We start from the raw sequence: 24,745 nt of genomic DNA on the forward strand, positions 1-24,745 counted from the left end.
CTGCCTTTGTGTCTGAAGCTAGCCCCTCTTCCGCATGACCTTTTGTCCTAGAGGTTTAAACATCGCCAACACAACAAGGAGTGAGTGTCACATCCTGAAGTAAAGGATCAGATTCCAAAGTTGGCTCACACATATACTTGAGTTGTCTCCTCTTAAGTCTCTTTCTCTGCAACTTATGAGCTCTCTGCTTGTTAAGCTCACTGACCAAGTCCCAAACCGAAATAGCTGTCAGGGACATCAGTAGTTAGCCATGCTACACCTCCCAAGCATCCCTATTTTCCAGGGACAGTCCCGGATTAACAGAAGCCACCCTGATTTGATCCTGGAATGTCCCTTTTTTCCTTAGGGCATCCCTATTTTCATCAGAGAAAGGTTGGAGGGGATGGAGTTATATGACCCCTGAGCCAACAAGATTGGTAACTATACACCCTTTAGAAAACATCAGAAGGCAGCCTTGAATAGGGAAGTTTGTTAAGGTTTAATGTTTTATTATGTTTTTATATATGTCGGAAGCCACCCAGAGTGGTTGGGGCAACCCAGTCAGATGGGTGCATGATGATGATGATGATGATGATGATGATGGACGTCCTTATTTTCATCAGAGTAATGCTGGAGGGTATGGCTTTCAAGTCCCAAACCAAAATGGCTGCCATGCACATCAGTGGTAGGCCAGGCTCATATTAAGGGAGTGGGGGGAGACACTATTGTTCAGGCAGAGTGAATTTGGCCTTCAACACCCACTAGAGGGTGACCAAGAACAATAACAATGTCCATTGCCACCAGTAGAGCAGCAAACTCTACCTGTGGCCTTGACATAGCATCCCAACAGGAGAGCCAGTCTCAATTGTCTCATCACATTGTATGAAACAGGGGTGGCAAGCTGGCAGCCCACCATGTAATCTTGGCTGGAGCCCGACCTGTAAGGAATATAGGAAGCTACTTTATACCAATCCAATACTAATCTATCTTAGTATTCTCCACACAACTGGTAGCAGCTCGCCAGAGTTTCAGGAGGGACTTTCTCACTGGAGATGATGATGTTGCTGGTGATGATGATGATATTTGTACCCCACCCATCGGACTGAGTTGCCCCAGTCACTCTGGGCAGCTTCCAACATATATAAAAACATAACAAAACATTACACGTTGAAAAGCTTCCCTATACTTCGTTCCTATGTCTTATATGGTTATATGGTTACTCATCTCCTTGACATCTGACGGGAGGGCAGGTGCCACTACCGAGAAGGCCCTCTGTCAAGGACTGAACCGGGGATGTTATGCATGCATGACAGATACTTTGCCGCTGAGTTATGACCATTCCACGGTTGTGCCAACTTCTGATATTAAAAAATGTGGGCATCTCATTGCTCCCTTCTGCATAGAACTTGGAGTAGCAAAGGAGGCGGCAAAGCAGGTGTGAAAGCACTATGCACTCTGCCACAACATCACATTTATGTGTCTACACACACACACACACACTTTTCCTGGCTTGACAGAGCAGCCTATGGATGGCAGCTATGCAAGCAGCTCTTCCAGGCACGCTGCCAACTCACATGAGATTGCGTAAGAAACACAGCATTAGGGTTTCATTCGGTAACATGGCATCTTAGTAGTGTGCAAGTATTGACTAAACAGCTTAACCAACTAAAAACAATCCTTTGGTTTAAACATTCTAGATTTACCCAACAAGAACTCTGGCAACCATGCCAAATGCCTGGTTTTTTTTACCCTCCCCCTCCCTCCAATTCTGGTGGCTAGCTCTCACGCAGTGCTACAAAAACCAAATATTACACCCAGGCAGGTTTTTTTTTTTTTAAAGAACCTGACCAGCTGGAAATCTTAACAAATTTCACTCGAGATGAGCTCTTTTGAAAATTCTCCCACTTCCATTCATAAGGAAAATGGTTTTCAAATGCTATGTGAGATAAAGAGATTCTGTACTTTAGCATAACATCTCTCTGGCCTTTATTATAAAACCCAATCCCTCCCTAATAACAGAGCGACGAGAGGCAGGGTAGTATGACAACATACACATCCAGCCTATGGTCCATTGTTTAGAGAACGGGAAAGCCTTTGAGAATACAGAAATTAGCCATCCCTGGAATGAGGAAAGATGAAGCTTTAATAGTATGCCCCCCCCAAAGAGTTATTATGAGCCCCGGGCTCACATAATCACAACTTGGTGGCCGGTGATCCATAAGGCATGTTTACTCTGAATATAAAGAAGCCCATTTACCCATGCTTCTCCGTATTGCGCAGCTTGCAAAGCTCCCTAAAACCTTTTAAATACTCACCCCCTGAAAAACAAATGGAATCTGAAGTCTCTATCCTTAAAAAATAACTCCAAAGCAGGCTGGCACAACATTAAGCCTCATGGGCGATGAACCCTCCTTGACTAGCTTCAACTTCTTGGGGGAATACGAATTATTCTTTTGTTTACAGACCATCTCCTTCCTCTTTGCGGGAACTTCTAATGCTCAAGCATCCCATCAAAGGCGAAGGTGGAGATGAGGGAATGCCAGAATCATCTTTATTGCTCATGCAGTCCTTGGATTCCCAGGTGTGTGCTGGAGTTGACATCAGTTTTTCCTGCTTGTTGCGCCAAGGCTGCTGGGCCCATGCATTCCCCCTCTTGTGAATTGCGGGGAGGGAAAGCTTTGTAAGTTGTCGTGTTTTTTTGCTGCTGAACTCAGCGAGAAGTGGCTGGGAGGAAAAGGTAGGAAGGAATTTTAAAGAGAGATTGGAAGTGTGTGGTATCTGTGTATGAGGGAGGGAATTGTAAGAGATGGGGTTGCAGAGAAAACCACAGGGTGGAGTGGGAAGAGGGAATTAACAGCATACAGATCTGTGGTGGTTCATAGAGAGGGAAAGAGTGTGTGTTATGGGGGGAGGGAGGAAGTATACCTGAGAGGAGTTTTCAGAGTGATGGGTGTACTATGTATGTGGCACAGAGTTAAAAGGGAGCTGACACAGAATGAGTTAAAGGCCAGCACTGATCCCCCCACAATCAACATAGCAATATGCGCCCCTCAGAATTATTTCAGATGCAAAAGGTGGCTTTTCAAGAGTGATTTGACCCTGTTCCCAAGCCTATTCTGAGCAAGTCTGCTGAATATCCAGCAGAGGGCGTGCTTAGACTCTTGAAATACCGGAAGAGCCAAATATGGGGTGGAGGGGGGCCCCTTGTTCCTTACAACCGATCCCCCATCCCACTCTCATGGAAAAAGGTCATTTGAAGCACCCTTGCACAGAAATCATTAACCAAAATGCCAAACAGCAGTTGGTGACATCAGCTACCCAGTGGCTTTGGTTACAGGCCCTGCCATGCAGTATCCGTGCAATGTGTACATAGATTTTCTTTTGGCCACTAGTTCCAGGGTGGATTGCCTCTATATCCCCATCTCGTTCCTTTATAGCTTGGTTCTGCTACAGCATCCTTTTAAGTCTGTGGTTTTGTGCTGACCCACTGTCAATCCTGGACTAATGTGATTGGTGGAGGGATGCAGGCATGAGGATTCCTCGCAGCTGCTGTTGAAACGAAACAGTTCTCCCCTTCTTTCAAAGAGGTGCTTCCTAGGCAGCCGCCTGGAGTCATTTAGTAGAAATGATGGCCTTGATTATGCTTGCTGAGAGTTGGCTGCTCGCAGGCAAAGGTCGCCTTCCATGGCAATTGTACTATAGAGAAGGTCTTCCATGAGGACAGAGAGGTTCGTTTTTTTCCTACAGATGCTCTTGCAGCTTTGCTCAGGCAGCGAGAAATCTAGAGCTTCAGAGAACCAGAACAAGGCATGGCTGACTGAAAGAGAAAAGGATATTTGTTTGCTTTATTATTTATTACGGAGGTATTTAACTAACTAGTCCTCGTAAGAGATCAGTGTGCCACGGTTTCCTACCTTGTGCTGCCTGTGTATGTCCAGTGGTCTTCCTGTAGCTTCCTGTCTTGCTTAAAACTGCTCCTCAAATCCTACCTTCTTACATAAGTACAGAAGAAAAGTGCTCATCTGCTTTTTGCCTTTGGCTTGGGGAGCCGCCTGTTGCCATGCCAATCATGGGTTCCCAGCATCTGTGCACGTGATAAAATAGACATATATGTCATCTGCACATGCAAAGGTATCCATGGATATTCTTGTGAACATCCAAGCAGGAAAACTGTTATGTGTGAAACTGTCCTTTAAGTATAGGTACTAAGAAGCAACCGAAGAGTCCAATTGCATAAATGCTTCCTGGCCTTTTGGCTATGATCAAGTGTAGTACCTGTTAACATTTGTAAATGCAAAAGAAAGCAATTTATGCTCCTCTCCCTGAGAAGAAAATGCCCATCCATTGACCTGTGATAAAAAAAATAAGTCAATGAAACTCATTTGGGGATTTTGCTGCTCAGGTTTTAGCATGAATTTTATTTATTTATAATAGTATTTGTACGGCAACCTCTTATGAAATATCAGGACATTACAAAAAAACATAAAAAATAAAAGCAATACAGAACAATCATAGAAATGAGTGACTCAAGGAAATTTTAAACAACTACACGGGCTTGTTGGTATAAAATGGCCTTCAAGAGACACCTACAAGTAAAAAGTGAGGCTGCCCACCACATCTCTGCTGGGAGAGTGTTCCAAAGTATGGGACCAGGGATACTGAATGGCTGGCCTGATTGAGGCCAGTTGGGCCTCAGTTACACAGGGGACAACTGACAGTACTCCTTCAGTTGATCTCAGGGTACAGGCTGGGATATAAGGTCTCAGGTTTCTTGGACCCAAGTTGTTCAAAGCTTTGTATATGCACACAATAGCAGCAGCAGAAGTACCGGTAAACTGCAAAATGACAGATTAGAAAACAGCAGGGAGATAGAATGGCTTTTGTTGTAGCAGTCTACCATCCGAAGAAGTACAGAAGAGCCTCCTGGATCAGTTCAGCGGCCCATCTAGTCTAGCACCCAGGGGGAAATGTGCAATATGGGTGCAATGCCTGGGTGCAATACGAGTCTCCCTTCCTGTACCTGCCCTAGGGAATGCCCCCTATAGAAGGTGATGGTTGAAGCTGAATCTTCTTCATTGCATAGCCACAGAGCTTTGGAAAGATCCAAGTGCTAGTGGAGAGGGAAGAACCGCTTCTACATCCAGTCAGAGCTAGCCATAAGGCTTCAGCTATAACACATTAGAGTTATCAGCTAACATGCAGGGCAAGAAAGGGCTATCAGTTCTATGAAATCATACCAGCGAAGCGTGATGAGCTACTTCAATTTTGGCAAAACATTGGGATAGGCACCTGTCAAGGCAAGTGCAACCTTCCCAGCTTTAGGTGGGTTCTCAACTCCCCTGCCTGTCCATTTGCCATTCAAGGTCTTTTCTGGCTCAGAACAGCTTTTGTAACAACCTCTTAGTTTACAATGCATGGATTTCCTCCATCAGGGTCAAACCAAACCAAGTCATCCCTTGTACTCAATTTATTGCCTTTTGCTCTCTTCCACCCTGCTGGCTGTGCAATCAGTCCACTGCAATTGCGCCTAACCCTTAACAAGCAAAAACACTTCTTTTTCTTCTAAATCCTTGATCTATCTTTTGAGTGGGTCTGCTGCTTCAGAACCAGTGTGCGTGTTTGTTCCAAAGCAACTCAGGAGGGTTTTTCTTTCTGTCTTCTTTGTTACTGTTTCATATGTTTTGCTGGTCCCAGTTGTCTTGTCCCTGTTTCTGGCAAATCGCTGTTCCTGTCTCGTCCCCCATTTTTGTCTTTTTTTGTCTTTTGTCGGGCAGGGACAGCTCTAGCAGAGTAGCAGAGAGCACATACGTGGCATGCCGTGGGCCTCAGGTTGGCACCTCCAGTTAAAAGGATCCAGCGAGCAGGTTACAGGGCTGGCCTCACCTTGAGGCTCCAGAGAGCTGTTTACCTGTCAGACTAGACAGTACAGAGCCAGGTGGACAAGAGACAGACTTCCTATAAGAGAGCTTCCTGTGTTCCTTGTTAACGTTTCCTTAAGCTTGAGCCACTAGGGCTGCCATGCCTTGGGATTCAGCTCTCAAAGGTGTGCATGGATGGTGCATTTAGCCTTTTGAGTACCTGGATGTTAATTATAGGCAACACCAGCATGGCAATGCTCTCCCCCTGCCCAAACTGCTGCAGTTCTGCACCCCTGTGTTGATTTGAAGGAAGCAATTCCCCCCCCCATATACAATAATAAACGAAGCAGATAAATAAATGAGTAAGTTAAGTTAATTTGGATATGCAGAATAGATTAAATTTAAGGAACCGCAGAAAGAGGGGGAAGGAAGTCAAGTTTTAAAATGTCAAAATGATTGTAAAATCAGAGAAATGTATATACAGTGGAACCTCAGCTCCCGCACGCCATGGGAGCTGAACGTTCTAGCTCCCGAACAAACGAAAACCAGAAATAATTGTTCCGGTTTTCGACATTCTTTGGAAGCCGAACGCCCGAATGCCTGGCTGCTGCAGCCAATCAGAAGCCATGCCTTGGTTCCTGAACTGTTTCAGGAATCAAACAGACTCCTGGAACGGATTAAGTTCGGGAACCAAGGTTCCACAGCGGCAGCAGGAGGCCCCATTAGCTAAAGTGGTGCTTCAGGTTAAGAACAGTTTCAAGTTAAGAACGGACCTCCAGAACAAATTAAGTTCTTAACCTGAGGTCTCACTGTAATATGCTCAAATCGTCTGGTCCGGTGGGCAACCTGGCTGCTGCATTCTGCACTAGCTGAAGTTTCGTAACAGAACATAGCAGCAGATGCAGCCGAATTGTCAGACATGTGTAGCACTGTGTGCATGGAGAACTGTCTCAGCATCTTCTAGGAACTGGTGGGGGGAGACAGGAAGGAGTGGCAGGTTGCTCCCTGCTGTAGGAATGTGTCCATTGCTCAATCTGTAGCATGCATGTAGCATGTCAGTGCTATATATGTTCCTATCTCGTTGCCTGGGGCCCAGGAATTCTAATGGAAGTCTGATGTTTTCCTAAGTCTGCAGACAGCCTGCGATATCAGCTTGGAGAAATGTGATCAATGCATCAGCTTGAATCCGAGGCTGAGCCCTCTGGCCTTGGGGGTCTGGCTTTCTGTCTGTGGTGCCACCAAATGGGTTCTTCTCAGGTCACTTGTCTCTAAAGAAATGCAGATATCTGCCCTACAGATGCAGCTACATGTTGCTTGATAGGAGGAGATACTGTAGTATCTCTTTCACATTCTCTTTATCTCTTTCTCTCTCTTTCTCTGGCTTCTGGTAAACAGAACTGAGCCTGACACCATGCCTGCTTTCTTCCAAGATACATTCCTTCTGGCCAGAGCACACCCTTTTCCTGCAAAACCATATCCTTGTGAAACCATCTCTTCCTGCCTTGAAGCCGAATTCAAAAATGCCAAGCAAACTCCTCCAATAAGAGCCTTTAAGTTAACAAACTAAAATCCCAGGATATTCTACCTAACTCACTCACTATGTGGATATCGCAAAAGAAAAGCGATAGAAGAAACTTCTTACATTGTTTATTTCTCACTATGACTGGAAGATTACTCTCCCCACACCTAGTGCGTTTTTGTCGACCTGCTGTTATTGGTCCAGGATGGCCTGGTTTGGAGGAAGCCTGGTCCTACGTATCCTTACTCAGAAGAAGTTATGTTCCACTGAGTGCAGCAGGGTTTGCAGTCAGGCCAATGTGTTGCGGATTTCGGGCTTGGTATTCCAAAAGCCCAATACAGTGGTACCTTGGGTTACGTACTTAATTTGTTCCGGAGGTCTGTTCTTAACCTGAAACTGTTCTTAACCTGCCGCACCACTTTAGCTAATGGGGCCTCCCACTGCCGCTGTGCGATTTCTGTTCTCATCCTGAAGCAAAGTTCTTAACCTGAGGTAGTATTTCTGGGTTAGCGGAGTCTGTAACCTGAAGCGTATGTAACCTGAAGCGTATGTAACTCAAGGTACCACTGTATTATGCATGTCTATTTGGAATTCCCATTGAGTTCATTGGAATTTACTCCCTAGTAAGAACAGCAAGGAGTTCTGCAGCACCTTAAGGTTTAACAAAGCAATCCAAACACCTGGTCAGCAGTGCAGAAAGGGGTCTGGATGAGACAGAGGTGTCCCTCTGCCCAGTCCTCCCCAGATCCACTGCGGAAGCCGGTGTTGGGGTGCTGCTGTCAAGGAGCACCCCAAACAGCGGGTGGAAGTTACTGCTGGTGGCATCCTTTGCACTGGTACACAGCAGCACTGGCATAGCAACCCCCATTGGTGCCTGGGGTGCAAAGATGGGTTAAAGTTGTTGAGCTTTGTTTGGAAGATCGGACCCAGGAGATGGGCCGTGGCTCTGGGGCCCTGAAGCTCTTGTGTCACCCACAAGCCCCCATACCACCTGCCTTCCTGTGCTGCCACTGCTCAGCAGAAACTCCCAAAGTTTTGCAGGTGGGGCTGCATAAACACAAGATCCGCAGAATCATGACCTGACTGTATGGCCAGCACATGACTTGGAGTCCCCCCCCCCCCCGCCGCATAGCACCAAGCCATGGATCAGGCTCAGTTTGTGAGGGGGGAGCCAGAATTCTTGGATGAGTCTGAGGAGATACTGTTCGCACCATGAAGGGGTTTGTTTGACTGCAGTTTGTCAAACAGGGGGAAAGTGGGTCACCTACAATTGTGTGTCACATGTACTTTTGCCTGAATAAGTAGGCCTTCAAGGCAGCTGGTAGCTGGCAGCAAAGGAAGAGATGCTTTCCTTAGGGAGGGAGGGAGGAAACACATGTATATCAGGACTAGGTAGACAGCAGGGAAAGGACAGCCACTGGGCAGGAAGTTGTGCAAGCACTAGGCTAGACGGAAGCCTCACCCTGTGGCCTTTGGGAGAAGCACTGTCCAGCCAGCTTCAGTTCCTGAGACTTCACTCGATTCAACACAACACACTCGCAAAGTGACCACGGGGGCCAGAAACATGCTTTAAAATAAATAAAATTCGCATTATGCCAGTACTTTGATCAAAAACTAATTCTGGCTTGCTGAATAGAATATACACAGCCCTGGCTGGAAACCTCCTGCATTTCTGTACCATTGAATTTTAAAAAGAGAGGAGGCTGAATCAAGCAGTTATTCGATGGGACTTCTTACAGAGGCTGGGGAGGATTGTAGTTTGTTCGGTGCCCTACTCCCTGCTGCCCCACTCTCACCTGCCATGAAGAAGAAGAAGAAGAGTTTGGACTTGATATCCCGCTTTATCACTACCCAAAAGAGTCTCAAAGGGGCTAACATTCTCCTTTCCCTTCCTCCCCCACAACAAACACTCTGTGAGGTGAGTGGGGCTGAGAGACTTCAGAGAAGTGTGACTGGCCCAAGGTCACCCAGCAGCTGCATGTGGAAGAGCAGGGAAGCGAACCTGGTTCACCAGATTACAAGACTACTGCTCTTAACCACTACACCACACTGGTGGTTACAGACCTAGGTGATTATAATAACAGGAGCACCTATATCTCGGCGTCAGCTTTCAAGTTCTATATGCTGAATGGCTATGTTTATAAACAATGTTCAATGTACGCATGTCAAATGTGCAAAACCCCATGCTTAAGGATCTAGATCTTGGGCTTCCAGATGTGGGTGTCATATCACACAGCAGGGATGGGGAATCACCAAATTTAAGAAGAGCCTGCTGGATCAGGTCAGTGGCATATCTAGTCGAGCATCCTGTTCACCAGATGCCTGTGAGAAAACCCCAAAACAGGACCCAACCACAGCAACACTCTCCCCTCCTGTAGTTCCAGGAACTGGTATTCAGACTTTTTACTGCCTGCAGGTAGAACAAACCCCTCATGGTTAGTAGCCATTGAATGTGGCTCAGCAGGGGTTCCAATTTGCCCCTCTAGACCAGGCACCCCCAAACTCAGCCCTCCAGATGTTTTGGGACTACAATTCCCATCATCCCTGACCACTGGTCCTGTTAGCTAGGGATCATGGGAGTTGTAGTCCTATAACATCTGGAGGGCCGAGTTTGGGGGTGCCTGCTCTAGACCATTTTTCTCCAAACCACACCCAGATGCAACATTAGGTGGGAGGCAGGCAAAGGAGTGGCCTTCATTTGACGTGCACAGAATTGGTTTCCATTGAACAGCAAAGGGTCATTCAGGTATCACAAATGGGCCACCAGCAACAGGATAAATCCGGATTAAATAGAAGGGGGACGGCATAAGGGGTTGGCAGCTTGATGCCCACAATGTCATGTGAACAGTGTAAAAAAAGAAGTAAATCACCTATGTTAGGAGCAACTATCTCACAATAAAACCCCATCTGGAAGCACGCCTTGCAACCATTACTACGTGTTATAAAAGGCAACCCCAACCATTGGTTCTGAACATATGCTGCTTTTTGCTGTTGACTATGCCGCAGAGCAGATCTTTCCACTTTACTGTGAATCTCCTACCCCTCTCAGATCTGACACGGTGCCCTTGGGTGTGCCATCTGGCTCCTCCATCCCTGCTGACTAGTTGGAGATGGACAAGCAGAAGGAACTGGGCCTCAGAAGAACCCTTTCCAACCGTGGGACAAGGAGGCGACCTGACCCCACCACCACCTTCTGGTTCATTGTCCAGTGGGGTCAGGTCACTATTTTTCCCCCCCATGGGCATTGACCTCAGATCAGATTGGAACCTTTGACCTCAGAGAGTCATCTTTCCACCCATTGACAGATTTGCCTGAAGAACCGACTTCCGCTCTCTTTCCCCCCTTGGCTTTCTGCTCTAACACTGGTTTTACCTGTCTAAAAAAAGAAAGCAGGTCTCATTCAATTGTTCCTTGGGCGTCCCAAATGACAGGTGCTTCCCATACATCATCTGAGGGGGTCTCAGGCAACACATAGTTCCAGAGACAATTTATAGGGTGGGAGGGTTGTGCTGATTAGTGCCTGATTCTCCCCCTTCACTTCTTCGATCTCCCCTCCTCCCTCCATGTTGCTCCTGAGACACACCTGAGCAAGAGGCAACCTGCATTTGACACAAAAGGTGGTAGAAAGAATAGGAGGAGCAGGAGGGCAGGCTGCCTCCCTGACCATCTTTATTAGCAGCCAGACCGTGACAGTTTCTTGCCTAGTCTTGCTGGGTCTGCTACCTGTGGAGGCGCCCAGATTTCTCTGATAACAGAGGACTGTCTCTCCCAGATGTCTCTCCATCTCTCTGTTACCATGTCACGAGCATGGAACTTGCACTTGATTTATAAGCCCTTCAATTAAAGGTTGGAGGTTGGACAACTGTTTAGGAAGCAGCAAGGAGAGGTTTTTCTTTTCTTTTTCGGTCCTGGATCCTATGATAGCCTGTGCTAACAGCTTGCAGCGAGGACATGCTAGATTTGACAGAGAGAGGTAGCGGTCAACAACCTCAGATATGCAGATGACACCACCTTGATGGCAGAAAGTGAGGAGGAATTAAAGAACCTTTTATTGAGGGTGAAAGAGGAGAGTGCAAAATTAAAAGATGCCTGCTTCTTGGGAGAAAAGCAATGACAAACCTAGACGGCATATTGAAAAGCATCACCTTGCCAACAAAGGTCCGTATAGTTAAAGCTATGGTTTTCCCAGTAGTGATGTATAGAAGTGAGAGCTGGACCATATAGAAAGCTGATCGCTGAAGAATTGATGCTTTTGAATTATGGTGCTGGAGGAGACTCTTGAGAGTCCCATGGACTGCAAGAAGATCAAACCTATCCATTCTGAAGGAAATCAGCCCTGAGTGCTCACTGGAAGGACAGATCGTGAAGCTGAGGCTCCAATACTTTGGCCACCTCATGAGAAGAGAAGACTCCCTGGAAAAGACCCTGGTGTTGGGAAAGATGGAGGGCACAAAGAGAAGGGGACGACAGAGAACGAGATGGTTGGACAGTGTTCTCGAAGCTACCAGCATGAGTTTGACCAAACTATGGGAGGCAGTGGAAGACAGGAGTGCCTGGCGTGCTCTGGTCTATGGGGTCACGAAGAGTCAGACACGACTAAACGACTAAACAACAACAGCTTGCAGGGAGGAGATGCTAGATTTGACAGAGAGAGGTCACTTTTTGGGGGGGTTTTAAGGCTCTGAAGGCTGCTGTCTGGAGGTTCTTGCAAATTTCAGTCACGTCCACACTGTATACATTTAAAGCACATGACTTCTCCCAAAGAAACCTGGGAACTATAGTTTGTTAAGGGTGCTGGGTACTCCAGTTCATTCCAGAGACTAGCAGTTTTCTACCTAGCAGAATCTAGGGGGTTGACTAGGTTGGCCCCCTCCAAGGGTGCAGACCCAGGGGGCCCCCAAAACTGTGCCTCTCCATGTTGGGCTAGGAGCCCATCCACCTATCTGCGGCCCACGGCCCAAGACTGGCAAAGGGGCTGGAGGTATCCCAGCCCTGATTTAGAAAATCAATTCATTCAGCCACTTTTGGAGCTACCACTATGAGATCATCTAATCCTCCTCTGCCCTGCCCCCCCCCCCAAAATAAGGTTTTTGTGTAGATTTAAATCCTTTACCTTCTACAGCCTGATGGCCAATGACATCAAAATGAAGTAATGACAGAGGGCTTCTTTCCCCCCCTTTTGTTTCGAGGAAGGAATGCATAATACTCAAGAGCTTAAGAATCCTCCAGGGCTATGCTCAAGGGACACCTTAACAGAGATATCTCAAGTAAACATCCTCTTGTTTGAGGAATGAGAAGCTGCAAAGTGAGTATTATCAGAACCCCACCATTCAAATTCTGGCCACAATAAAAATTGCATTTTTATTTGGTCAGGCGTTTTAAGGACAAGAGGAAGACTGGAGTCATTCTTCCTTATCTGCTGAAGATGTTTAGTTAGTAGATGTTGTTTGTCTTGTCTGCAACTGAAGCAGGAGCACCCTAAATAGTGGAGATGGAGGCTCCTCTGAGGCCTGCTGATGAGACATGTTGACTTCTGTGACCCTTGAGTTGCATTTACCATTGCTGGTGTTGCTGGATTGTGATTTAAATGCAGTACTTTGAACTTCATATAGCCCAGTGACTTAAAAAAGTTTGCCTCCTGCTTACTTGTTAGCATTTTCTATGCATACCTCTGAAATGTCCTTCATTGTGTCAGATGTGTCAGGGCAAAAGCTCACCTGTTTTTCAGATACTCCAGACTATTAAGAGGTGTGAGAAGCCTTTTCAAAGAAGAAAGGAAGCTTTAAAACACAAAAAAGAAGAATGCAGGATGGATGTTCCTCACAATGGGTCACATTTCAATTTAAAATACATTCACCACAGGAAGCTAAACATATGTAAAAGGGAATTAAATCATGGAATGGCATTTGCCCATTTCATTCCCATTAGCATCTTTAAAAGGTTGGATGTTGTGTGTCTGCTGTACCTGGAAGAGAAGGCATAGCTGAGGCTGATCTAGTTATCCTAGATGGTTCTAGTAAGGGGGAAGGGGCTTCTGGGAAACAGGTCTAGAGTTTTTCACCTGTACTTTGCACCATGTTCTACCTCTGTGAACTAGGCCCTTGAACCTGTAGCCAGAGTCAAATGTCTGCTCACCTTCATCTGGTCTGGTGCCCTGGACCTGACCTTGTTTGTCTCTGCCTTGTTTGTCTCTGGTAGTTTGTTATGGGTGCTGGGAATTGTAGTTCTGTGAGGAGTAAACTGTGGTTCCCAGGAGGGAGAGGAAAATGTGAATGGTGTGTATTCAACCCTGTTCTCACTTAACTCTGAACTGGGGTCCATTTCTCTCTACAGCTAATTCTGCAAAGGTTATTCACATATCAGTTCATTTCCCTGACATCTGGTCAGAAAATGTTTTGGATTGCTGTGTGTTTCTGCGTTTTTAAAATAACTTTAAAAAATAAGCCTGGACTCTTTTTTTTATAAAAAAAATTAATAATGATAAAATATACACACAACAGGGGGAGATCAAAGGCAGCTTGGGGGGGGGGATCCAAAACAGGGGAAAAAAACCCAGCTGCTTGAATTTGTTCTTTTATCCCCAATGCGTTTTGATATATAATCTTTTTCTAAGGTTGGAGGAATTCTTATTCTCTCTTCTCCAAAAAAGAGGGGGCAGAATTCTTTATCCCTTCTTTTCCAAAGAGTCATCAGAAATAGATGCCTGGGAGTTAGTCGGCTGCAGCTATGAATATTTCTGAGCTGTTTCTTACCTTGTTTCAGGAATAAATTACAACTAATTGGGGGGAAGGGTTCCCTTCTAAAATAATATAGCAAAACACACCGAGAGCAAAAGAGCAATCCCGGCACCTGTTTTCTTTCTGTGTTGATCGTTTCAGCTCACACACCTCTTATGCCGTGTGCAATCGCTTTGCAAATTCAGCAGCTCAGTTCTACCGAAACCTGAACATTTTAAATGGATAGAGTGATAAATGCAGTACAAACTTACAACAAACCAAAGCCACAAAACCAAACCATAGCTGGGGTTAAAAAGGAATCCTTCAAAATTACAGCCGGGTCAGTTTGGAGAAAGACCATCATTTCTAAGGGCATCCATTCAATATACAACATTATTTGTTTGAATCATAGGATTGAAGAGCTGGAAGGGCACCACCAGGGTCATCTAGTCCAACCCCCTGCAATCCAGGAATATGTGACCGATCAAACTTGCAGCCTTGGCATTATAAGCACCAAGCTCTAGCCAGCTGAGCTATCCAGGCTGACAATAACAAACAGGTGTTTGTTTGTTTTGTTTCAGGGACACAGGATCATGAATCAAGCATTCTGCTCAGACTTTCCTTACAGTCCGATGATTAGCTGACATGAAGTCATTTCTTTTAGGAATTTGCACTTTGTGGTGGTTTCCCCTCTGCTGCTCTTTGACTGAACTCTCCTGGTGGAGGCAATAGCTATTTAATATGCTGCCGTGACCGAAGTCAGTACCAAGCTATAGCAGTCTAGTGAGTAGTGTGTGCTAAGTTCAGATGTGCCAGGGATCCAGAGATGTGGCTGCTGTCAGTTTAGAGCCAGGGGTGGCTAACCTGTGGCTCCTTCATATGTTGCAGGACCCCAGTCCCCTTCGTCCCAGACCATTGGAGCCACTCCAGGGCCGGATTTAGGATTGATAAGGCCCTAAGCTACTGAAGGTAATGGAGCCCTTTATATGTCCGGCTGTCCTTTGTCAACAACAAATTGTGGCTGTTTTTTGTGTTGAATATATGCTATATGGTAATTTATGGACCCTAATAGGTATCTAAAATGGGACGAGGGTGGCGCTGTGGGTTAAATCACAGAACCTAGGGTTTGCCGATCTGAAGGTCGGCGGTTCGAATCCCTGCAACGGGGTGAGCTCCCATTGCTTGGTCCCTGCTCCTGCCAACCTAGCAGTTTGAAAGCAGGTCAAAGTGCAAGTAGATAAATAGGTACCGCTCCGCTGGGAAGGTAAACGGCATTTCTGTGTGCTGCTCTGGTTCGCGAGAAGTGGCTTAGTCATTCTGGCCACATGACCCGGAGGCTGTACGCTGGCTCCCTCAGCCAGTAAAGCGAGATGAGTGCCGCAACCCCAGAGTCGGCCACGGCTGGACCTAATGGTCAGGGGTCCCTTTACCTTTATCTTTAATAGGTATCTAAAGCCGTTTGCACATGTTGCCATGCAACCATTCCATGCTAAATGTAGGCACCCTGTATATAGAAATGAGCAAACCAGTGATAGTTTAGGGAGCAGGCTAGAAGGCCTTACATCTTAGGAGCCTATACAACACAAAACAATGTTGCTGTATGCAGATTTTACTTTATTTCCGCAGGGCCAGCAAGACAGAGCTGTTCCGCCTGGCCTTTGGTTTGGACTCAGTCTGACCCTTATGTTTCCCGCCCCTTATGGTTTTGGCTACTTTTAAAATGAGGCTGCATTTTAAATTGTATTTTAACCTGTATTTTAAATTGATCTCTCTCCCCCCCCCCCATTATGTTTTTATTGCAATTTTACTGGTGTTAGCTGCCCTGAGCCCAGCTCTGGCCAGGGAGGGCGGGGTATAAATAAAAATTATTTATTATTATCATTATTTTATGTTTTTTATCTTATATTTGGGAAATGTACACCCAGTTTTTTCCCTTTACATTTTTTTTGGGGGGGGGGCAAGAGAGCTATAGCTTGTTTAGCTATATGTAAATCTGGCACTGCACCACAGTTTGCCCTGGCTGGTGAAAGTTAAGAGTATGAACACAGCTAGAATGCCCCAGGTTCCCCCATCCCTGATTCAGAGCCTTCTTCACGGAGCTGTCTGGGATAGTTCACGTGGCAGTGGCGCTGTGGGTTCAACCACAGAGCCTAGGACTTGCCGATCAGAAGGTCGGCGGTTCAAATCCCCGCAACAGAGTGAGCTCCCGTTGTTCGGGCCCTGCTCCTACCAACCTAGCAGTTCGAACGCGTGTCAAAGTGCAAGTAGATAAATAGGTACCGCTCCAGCAGGAAGGTAAAAGGTGTTTCCGTGTGCTGCTCTGGTTCACCAGAAGCGGCTTAGTCATGCTGGCCACATGACCCGGAAGCTGTACGCCGGCACCCTCGGCCAATAAAGCGAGATGAGCGCAGCAACTCCAGAGTCGGTCACGACTGGACCCAATGGTCAGGGATACCTTTACCTTTACTTTCCAAGCCTTTAACACCCACCCCCTTGCCCCACAGCACAGGGGCCCAGGGCTGGCATCCAAATAGTGGACATTTTCCCAAGGATGCTATGTGTTGACACTGGATCTGCCACAACCCCACTTATACCTATGTTATAAAAAAAGTTCATACTGCTTTTCCCTGTTCTCTCTCCATGATAGTTTGTAAGGCAAACTTGATAAATATTCCCCACCCTTCTTCTCTCATTTCTTTTTCAGTAATGTGGGGAAGGGGAGCCAAAATCCAGCCCCTCTTAGGAAAGAAGCAACTGTTCCAGTCCTGCTTGAAATTCCAGATTCTTTTTCGTTGGCTTCCGAGAGCTTAAAGTGAATAAATATGCCCCTAAGTGATGCTAGGAGGTTGTAATTATTTTAATTAGAAAAGGTGGCCTCGGAGAGTCCCTGGGTCTCAGTCTATTTTATGAAAATGTGGGGGGGGGGGAGGGAGAGAAAGGATAGGGAAGGGGGGGGGAGAACCACCAGGAGGTCTAGCACTTAATAAATGTGAACTGATTACAAATCTTCCTCCCGACAACTGTGCTTTTGTCTTAAACTGGCTTAATAGGGTTTTTGTGCATGGGCCCACGTGCGTTGTTTTTGTTTTTTTTAAAAGGCGATATAAAGGGGCATGACAGCTTAGGAAATAGAGGTGGATTTGGAATTTTAATTTGTAACACTGTTCCTGGGGAAAACAACTTGATTTGTGTTTGGCCTGTTGGAGCCCAATTGCAGGAGTTTGGGATTCATGTCCAGACCGGCCCTTGCAGCCAACAATTGATTTCATTCCCACGGCTGATATTTTTCACTCTAGGCATTCATCTTGTTGGCAGGTGGATGTCCAATAGAGAGTGAGCCCTCCCTCCCCCAAACTCAAATTTTAGAGGGTTTTTTTCCTTCTCCCTCAGACTCTCCTTGAGAAGCTCTGCTGAGGTCAGCAGCAGTGGAGGATTTCGGAGGGTTTAAGAATTCCTGGTGGAGGTGCCTCTGCATGTGTGAGCTGTTTTCTGAAGGGGAAAGGCTAGGGAGGAACAACAACAACAACAACAACAACAACAACAACAGACTTGCCAAGTGTCCTTGTTTTCCAGGATCAGTCCTGGATTTACATAAGCTGGCCCAGTTTCTGATTTGATCCTGTAACGTCCTGCTTTTCCTTAAAACGTTCCTATTTTCACCAGAGAAAGGTTGGAGGGGATGAAGTTATGTGACCCCCCCCCCCAGCCAAAGAGAAAAATAACTATACAACCTTTAGAAGGCATTGAAGGCAGTCATGTACAGGGAGGGTTTTTTAAAATGTTAAATGTTTTATTATGTTTATATAAAATATATTTTTATTATATTAATTTATTATATAATTTATTATTATATTAATTTATTAATATATATTTTATTATGTTTATATAGGGACGCGGGTAGCGCTGTGGGTTAAACCACAGAGCCTAGGACTTGCCAATCAGAAGGTCGGCGGTTTGAATCCCCGCGACGGGGTGAGCTCCCGTTGCTCGGTCCCAGCTCCTGCCAACCTAGCAGTTTGAAAGCACGCAAAAGTGCAAGTAGATAAATGGGTACTGCTCCGGCAGGAAGGTAAACGGCGTTTCCGTGTGCTGCTCTGGTTCGCCAGAAGCGGCTTAGTCATGCTGGCCACATGACCCGGAAGCTGTATGCCGGCTCCCTCGGCCAATAAAGCAAGATGAGCACCGCAACCCCAGAGTTGTCCCGACTGGACCTAATGGTCAGGGGTCCCTTTACCTTTACCTTTATGTTTATATATGTCAGAAGTGGTTGCAGATGGGCAGGGTATAAATAATAAAGTTGTTGTTGTTGTTAATGAAATTGTTGTTGTTGTTGTTAATGAAATTGTTGTTGTTGTTGTTGTTAATGAAATTGTTGTTGTTGTTAATGAAATTGTTGTTGTTGTTATTGAAAGGACGTTCCTATTTTCATCAGAGAAATGTCGGAAGGTATGCAACAACACACATCCTTAGGACAGCATTGTGTGTGAATCCTACCAAGTTGGTAAGAAGCTGTTGGGGAAAAAGCAAAAGAGGAAATTATCGGCCTACTAAGACATTCCAAGCAGAGACAAAAAAATATTAGACTGGCTTTCCCGCAGCACTGTTAGAACGTGCCTGTTTGCTGCCAAACAAGGACCGTTTTTCTTGTGGTCATTCCAAGGGACTTCATTTCCCATTCTGTCCCCACTACAGCTAAGATATTCAGAAGCCTTTATGGTGTTGCATGGAATTTCCAGTCCAGATTTTTTATGAGGACACTGTCGTAAGCGATGTTTAAATGGGTTTTCGAAAAAGCCTCCTGGCTAGCTTGAGGAAGGACAATAAAAATAGCCCTGCTTGGTCAGCCCACAGTCCCATCTAGTCCAACACTCTGTTCTCAGAGCAGGAACTGAGCTCAGCAGCCCTCTCCCCATTCTGTCCTGCTACCCTTCGGGAACTGGTATTTAGCAGTTCAGTTCTTCCAGATATGCAGTTTTTGCTATTTGCCATCCTGACTCGTGGCAAATGGATGAACTTGCCCTCCTCCATGAATTCGCCTTATCCTCTTTTAAAGCCTTCTTCTTTTTATTAATGCATTTTATTTTAAGTATTGTTAGGGGCAAAAGCCCTCCTAAAATGGCTTAATACAGTGGTACCTCGGGTTAAGTACTTAATTCATTCTGGAGGTCCGTTCTTAACCTGAAACTGTTTTTAACCTGAAACACCACTTTAGCTAATGGGGCCTCCTGCTGCTGCTGTGCCGCCGCCCAATTTCTGTTCTTATCCTGAAGCAAAGTTCTTAACCTGAGGTAATATTTATGGGTTAGCGCAGTCTGTAACCCGAAGCGTATGTAACCTGAAGCGTATGTAACCCAAGGTACCACTGTATTTCAAATTATAATGCATCTGAGCTAGTGGCCAACACAACACTTTGTGGCGGCAAATCCTATTGCCAGTTCTTTTCCCCGAGTGACTGTGAGTTCTAGGATTATGGGAGAGTATGGATTTTTTTCCCCATTGGCCTTTCCTTCCCTTTCTTTCTACTCTCTTTCGCCCCATTATGGAAGCCTCTGTCGCCTGCTTTTCCCTCAGATCCCTGCTTCTCAGCAGATTGCTTATTCTGCAGCTGTTTTGCATCCAATGTCCTTGCCCCTCAAGCTTCTCATGCTTCTCAGAATCTCTCCCACTATTTCGCCTGCACTGCAAATCTGCTCTTGGCTCTAGGACAAATTTCTGTCCTCCCACAGAAGCTGAACTGCAAGCATTCGGACAGCTTTTTGCCCTGAGTAGCTGGAATGTTTGGGAGCATTCTGTGTCACCATGTCAGCTCAGCTAATGAGTGTCAGAGACATCATCATTATCATCAGAACAACGTAATATAAACTAATCTAGAGTTTCTAGTGTGCCGTAAGCTTTGTATTAATATTTCAGTACCTTCTTATATTTAGTTTATCATTATTATTTATTAAATTTCTATACCACCCTCTACCTGCAGGTCTCAGGGAGCTTCATGGGATAAAGCCACAATATGATAACACAAAATATGACCCAATATGACCCAAAAGACAAGGAGGAAATGATACATTAATCTTATCCTTTTAAAGACTGGATGGACTTTAGGTTGAAGGGAAACCCTGTGTGTGAAGCCATCCTGTTGCGTAGCAGGCAACAGGACTGGCAACAAGGACCAAAATATACTTTTAAAATCTGGAAAGGTGTGTCCAGATGTTGTCTGGCTGTCAGGACTCTTAAAACCAAGCAGGCTACATAGCAATGGTCCGACTGTCATGGTGATCTGAGGTAGAGGGCTTCTAAATAAACCTATGTCTGTATGCATAGGTGTCTGCAGCAATGTTTCGCAGGGTTTCCCCAAACTAGGGTCTCCAGCTGTTTTTGGACTACAATTCCCATCATTCCTGAACACTGCTAGCTAAGGATGATGGGAATTGTAGTTCAAACTTTTTTTGGGGAAACCCTGTTTCAGGGGGTGAGGAATAGTAGAACACCGAAAGGGAGGTGCAAGCTAGTTCTTCAGGGAAAAAAGAAAAGAAAAGAATACATTGCCTGTACATTTCACCTCATATCTCAGGCTCTACAGATCCTAGAATCTTACTCCTTTTTGAAAATGGAATCTGGGGATTATAGTTCAGCTGGATGACCCCTGGCCACCACTCCCTGCAGACACTTATATGGATTTGGCTATGAAACTGGTGCAAGCACTCCACGAGGGCATTTTCACACATTAGCACATCAGCTCTCAAATAGCTTCCATAATAGGCTAACTTATTCAGTGCTCAGTTGCTAAAAAGAGAAGTGCCAGGGAGGCGAGCCTTTCCACAACTCTGAAGCCCTCTTGGGTTCATTCCAGATGGGTCAGAGCAGGCCACACAGGAAAGTCTGTCTTGCATGTTTTCAGATGTGCTCCATTATTGCTTCATATATTCCCAGGGCATTCAGAGAACGTGGGTTGTGTTGCGTGGTTGACCCTGCCGAGCCCCTGCTTCAGGTTGTGCCCCGACGGTAATATCAAGGGACAGGACAAGTTGGGATCGAACCAGATGTGGGAAGCTGTGTTTGAGACGGAGGACATGGGTGCAGACCCAGGCACTCCTTTTTGTGCCACCTGTAAATGTTGCGAAACGGGCCTCAGAAGCTCTCGCTTCCGGGGCTGATTGTGCAACAGGATGAAAGAGTGGTAGGCCGTGTTGCTGCTTCTGAGAACCGAAGCACGCTGCGTTTGAGGCCTTGTGCCTGAAGCGCTGAAAAATTGCCACACCGTCATCCGCCCAGCCTCCCAGCTGCTGTGCTTTGCCTCCAATGCTAATGGCTTTTTAGCCTCTCTCTCTCTCTCTCTCTCTCTCTCTCTCTCTCTCTCTCTCTCTCTCTCTCCCTGACTCCCTGCTCACCCCCAGCCCGCCCTGTTGGGCCTGATTAGTAATGAGAAGAGAGCCTGCCATGCTCTCCATCGCAATCACTCAAGCTTCCTTCTGGGAAAGTTCAGCAATTAACTTTGGGTGAAGATGCTTTTGAAGCACACAAGGCATCTGAGAGCCAAAGGGGAGGAGGAGGAATGGAGTGGTGAACCCAGGGTTAGGGTGGGGTGAGGCACGCCGAACCCAAAGGCATTCCACAAATTGGAACAGGCTGGGGCTCCTGGGAAGGGAAAGGAGGGGGCCGTCCCATATGGCAACAACAGATGTTGCTTCCCTCCTCCGCCTACCCCCCCTGGATGCAGGGTCAGCCCAGTTCCAGAAGCACGAAGAAAAAGAAGACTACGCTCGCTAAAACCAGAACTCCAAGGGTCAGAGGCATAAGAGAACAGAGGTCTTTCATGCAGCCTTAAGGAACTAGATTAGAAAGGTCTATGGAGTTATATGGTGCTGCGGTGGGCTGGATAATCTGTGGGTCCCACAAAGGCTCTTGCTGTTATTACTGGTAGAGGCGGGTTATTATTGGTAAAGGTAAAGGGACCCCTGACCATTGGGTCCAGTCGTTACCGACTCTGGGGTTGCGGCGCTCATCTTGCTTTATTGGCCGAGGGAGCTTCCGGGTCATGTGGCCAGCATGACTAAGCCGCTTATGGTGAACCAGAGCAGCAGATGGAAATGCCGTTTACCTTCCTGCTGGAGCAGTACCTATTGATCTACTTGCACTTTGACGTGCTTTTGAACTGCTAGGTTGGCAGGAGCAGGGACAGAGCAATGGGGGCTCACTCCGTCGCGGGGATTCAAACCGCCGACCTTCTGATCAGCAAGCCCTAGGCTCTGTGGTTTAACCCACAGCATCCCTTGTTATTACTGGTAGAGGCAGGCAAATGGCATGGCTGTCTCCATTTGGTCATTAGCTTTCTGGGAAACATCTGGCCAGCCACTATTGGAGAGAGAAAGCTGGACTCAGCAGTATCCTAGGAAAGCAGGATGGCACAGGGGGGTGCAGGACAGCATGGGGGCTGCAGGGTGGTGGAGCCACTGTCCGTCCCTCTAAGAGCTTCCCCCCCAAAAAAACCCTCAATAAATTTGACTGATCTCCGTAAAAAGCTCAACAACTTTGGGCAATCTCTCGCTCTAGGACTCAGTCTGATTCAGCAGAGGCTGCTCTTATTTGTAGGACGGCAAAACATGGGAGGCCCCTGCTGTGGTCTCCTTGTGTGGGAATTAGTTGGTCTGGAGAGCACACTTCTCCTTGTTGTATAAAGCTTTCAGAACCCTCCACCGCTCAGAACTAGAGCAACTTTCCAATGCTAGGCCTGGCTGTCAAGTCTAATGCTCACCGCTGTCTGGGTCCATTTGCCTGCTTTACTCTCACTCCTGCTGTAGTAAACAGGATCCCGGGTTTGCCCCAGGCAGCAAGACAGAAGAAACTTCTGCAAATGGAAGGCACATCCAAACCTGAAGGAGGGACAATCCCCAGCTGCATATTGCCTTGCTGCCCTGGAGCTCTTAGAGTTGGCAAGTAGAGTCTGGCAGCCCTAGACGCCATCACAAATTAGAGGAGCAGAAACCATTTTTCCAGGTGTGGGAAAATAGCAAAATTTGCCTGCCTGCTGTTACAAAAAGAAAAAGACTGCACAGCTGATACATGCGGGAATAGGACAGATTAGGGATAGAGTAAAAATGTATGTGTGTGTGTGTTTAAGGGGACTCTGTATGCTGGTGCTGGTGGAAGAACAAGTGTCATTAATGGCATGGATGGGAGATATGTATTGCTGGCCACAGTATAAGTCAAGGCAGGGCCCTATTCTATTTCAGGCTGCAAACCTATACCCACTTCCCTGGAAGTAAACCTCACTGAGTTTATTTCTCAGCATATGTGCATGGGATTTTTGCTGCTCATTTCCTTTTGGCTACACAGGAAACTGAAGGAGATGTACTATTCTGCTGAGCTGTTTTTGCATCACCAAGGAATAGGGATGTTTCTGTGTCTGGCTCTCAAGTTATTGTTCCTTCACAAGTCTTCTCTATCCAGTTTCCGTATCAATCTGCAATGCATGTTGTTGTTGTTAACCCTACAAAAAATAGCCCTGCTGCCCTCGCAGAAGTCTTTGCATGGGTTGAACCTGGCCTGATAAACTGACGTTTTCAAAATGTAAATAGGGTTGATACCCTCAAATACATCCGCATAAGAAGGGAAGGGCCCCCACAGCTCAGCGACAGAACACATGCTTGGCACGAAGAAGGTCCCAATTGTAGCCTGCAGCCCTTCCAGTTAAATGACCAGGAATTTGGTGATGGGAAAGACCTCTGCTAGAGACCCTGAAGAGCTCTTGTTAGTCGGTGTAGGCTGTAATGCTGTACTAAAGGTAAAGGGACCCCTGACAGTTAAGTTCAGTCGCAGACAACTCTGGGGTTGCGGCGCTCATCTTGCTTTACAGGCCGAAGGAGCCGGCGTTTGTCCGCAGACAGTTTTTCCGGGTCATGTGGCCAGCATGACTAAGCTGCTTCTGGCGAAACCAGAGCAGCGCACTGAAACGCCGTTTATCTTCCCGCCGGAGCGGTACCTATATATCTACTGTACTTGCATTTTGACGTGCTTTCAAACTGCTAGGTTGGCAGGAGCAGGGACTGAGCAATGGGAGCTCACCCCATCGCAGGGATTCGAACCACCGACCTTCTGATTGGCAAGCTCTAGGCTCAGTGGTTTAGACCACAGCGCCACCTGCGTCCAGTGCTGGACTAGATGAGCCCAAATTCCTGGTCTGAACTCATCATCTTCCTAGGTTTGCAAGATCCATTTCCCAGCAGGACCCATTATAATTGTGCCAAACCAATAGCTTCTGTATCAGACACATCAGCCCACGTCAGTTACAGGGAGTGGGGGGAAAACAGACACCGTGATTATTAAATAGGTGCTCCGGGAAGGAATGTGCTGTGGCAGTTGAAACTTCAGAATCAAGCCAGGAGTTTCCTTGTTACTGAGCCGACGCGGAGCCAATTTTGTGATGTGGGAAAGCATCTCATGACTGAACGTTGTTGTTGTTTTCCTCCTCCTCCCCCTCCCTAAAGCTTATCTCCTGTACCAGCCTATGTGAGGAGAGAGGGGTGGGGAAGATGCAGGCAAAGAACACAGCACATTGTATGCCAGCTGAGGACATATTAGCAATCAGCATGTGAGGCTGTGCATGTAAGAAGCAGAGCAGTTAAGTAATGGAGCAGGCTGCTGTACTCTTGCAGCAAGCCGCATGGTGTCTTCGCAGG

General features: G+C 46.5%; 2 long non-coding RNA genes across 3 annotated transcripts in view; one reads left to right on the forward strand and one right to left on the reverse strand.

Annotated features, from left to right (window-relative positions):
- The window catches only part of LOC309363603, a 61,768-nt gene that overhangs the window by 13,705 nt on the left and 23,318 nt on the right, over nucleotides 1–24,745 (forward strand). Inside the window, exons 2-4 of one of the 2 annotated variants that reach the window (XR_014165462.1) lie at nucleotides 12,546–12,661; nucleotides 14,961–15,041; nucleotides 16,777–16,955. This is a non-coding gene — a long non-coding RNA (uncharacterized lncRNA). Of the gene's footprint in view, nucleotides 1–12,545; nucleotides 12,662–14,960; nucleotides 15,042–16,776; nucleotides 16,956–24,745 lie in introns of those variants that run through there. The other variant, XR_014165463.1, reaches the window with a different exon arrangement.
- LOC309363551 overlaps nucleotides 2,677–24,745 on the reverse strand; it is a 65,619-nt gene continuing 43,550 nt past the window's right edge. The window contains exon 3 of the long non-coding RNA XR_014165384.1: nucleotides 2,677–3,796. This is a non-coding gene — a long non-coding RNA (uncharacterized lncRNA). The remainder of the gene's footprint in view (nucleotides 3,797–24,745) is intronic.

This window comes from Podarcis melisellensis, assembly GCF_964234715.1.
Source record: "Podarcis melisellensis genome assembly, chromosome: 2".
Classification (NCBI taxonomy): Eukaryota; Metazoa; Chordata; class Lepidosauria; order Squamata; family Lacertidae; genus Podarcis; species Podarcis melisellensis.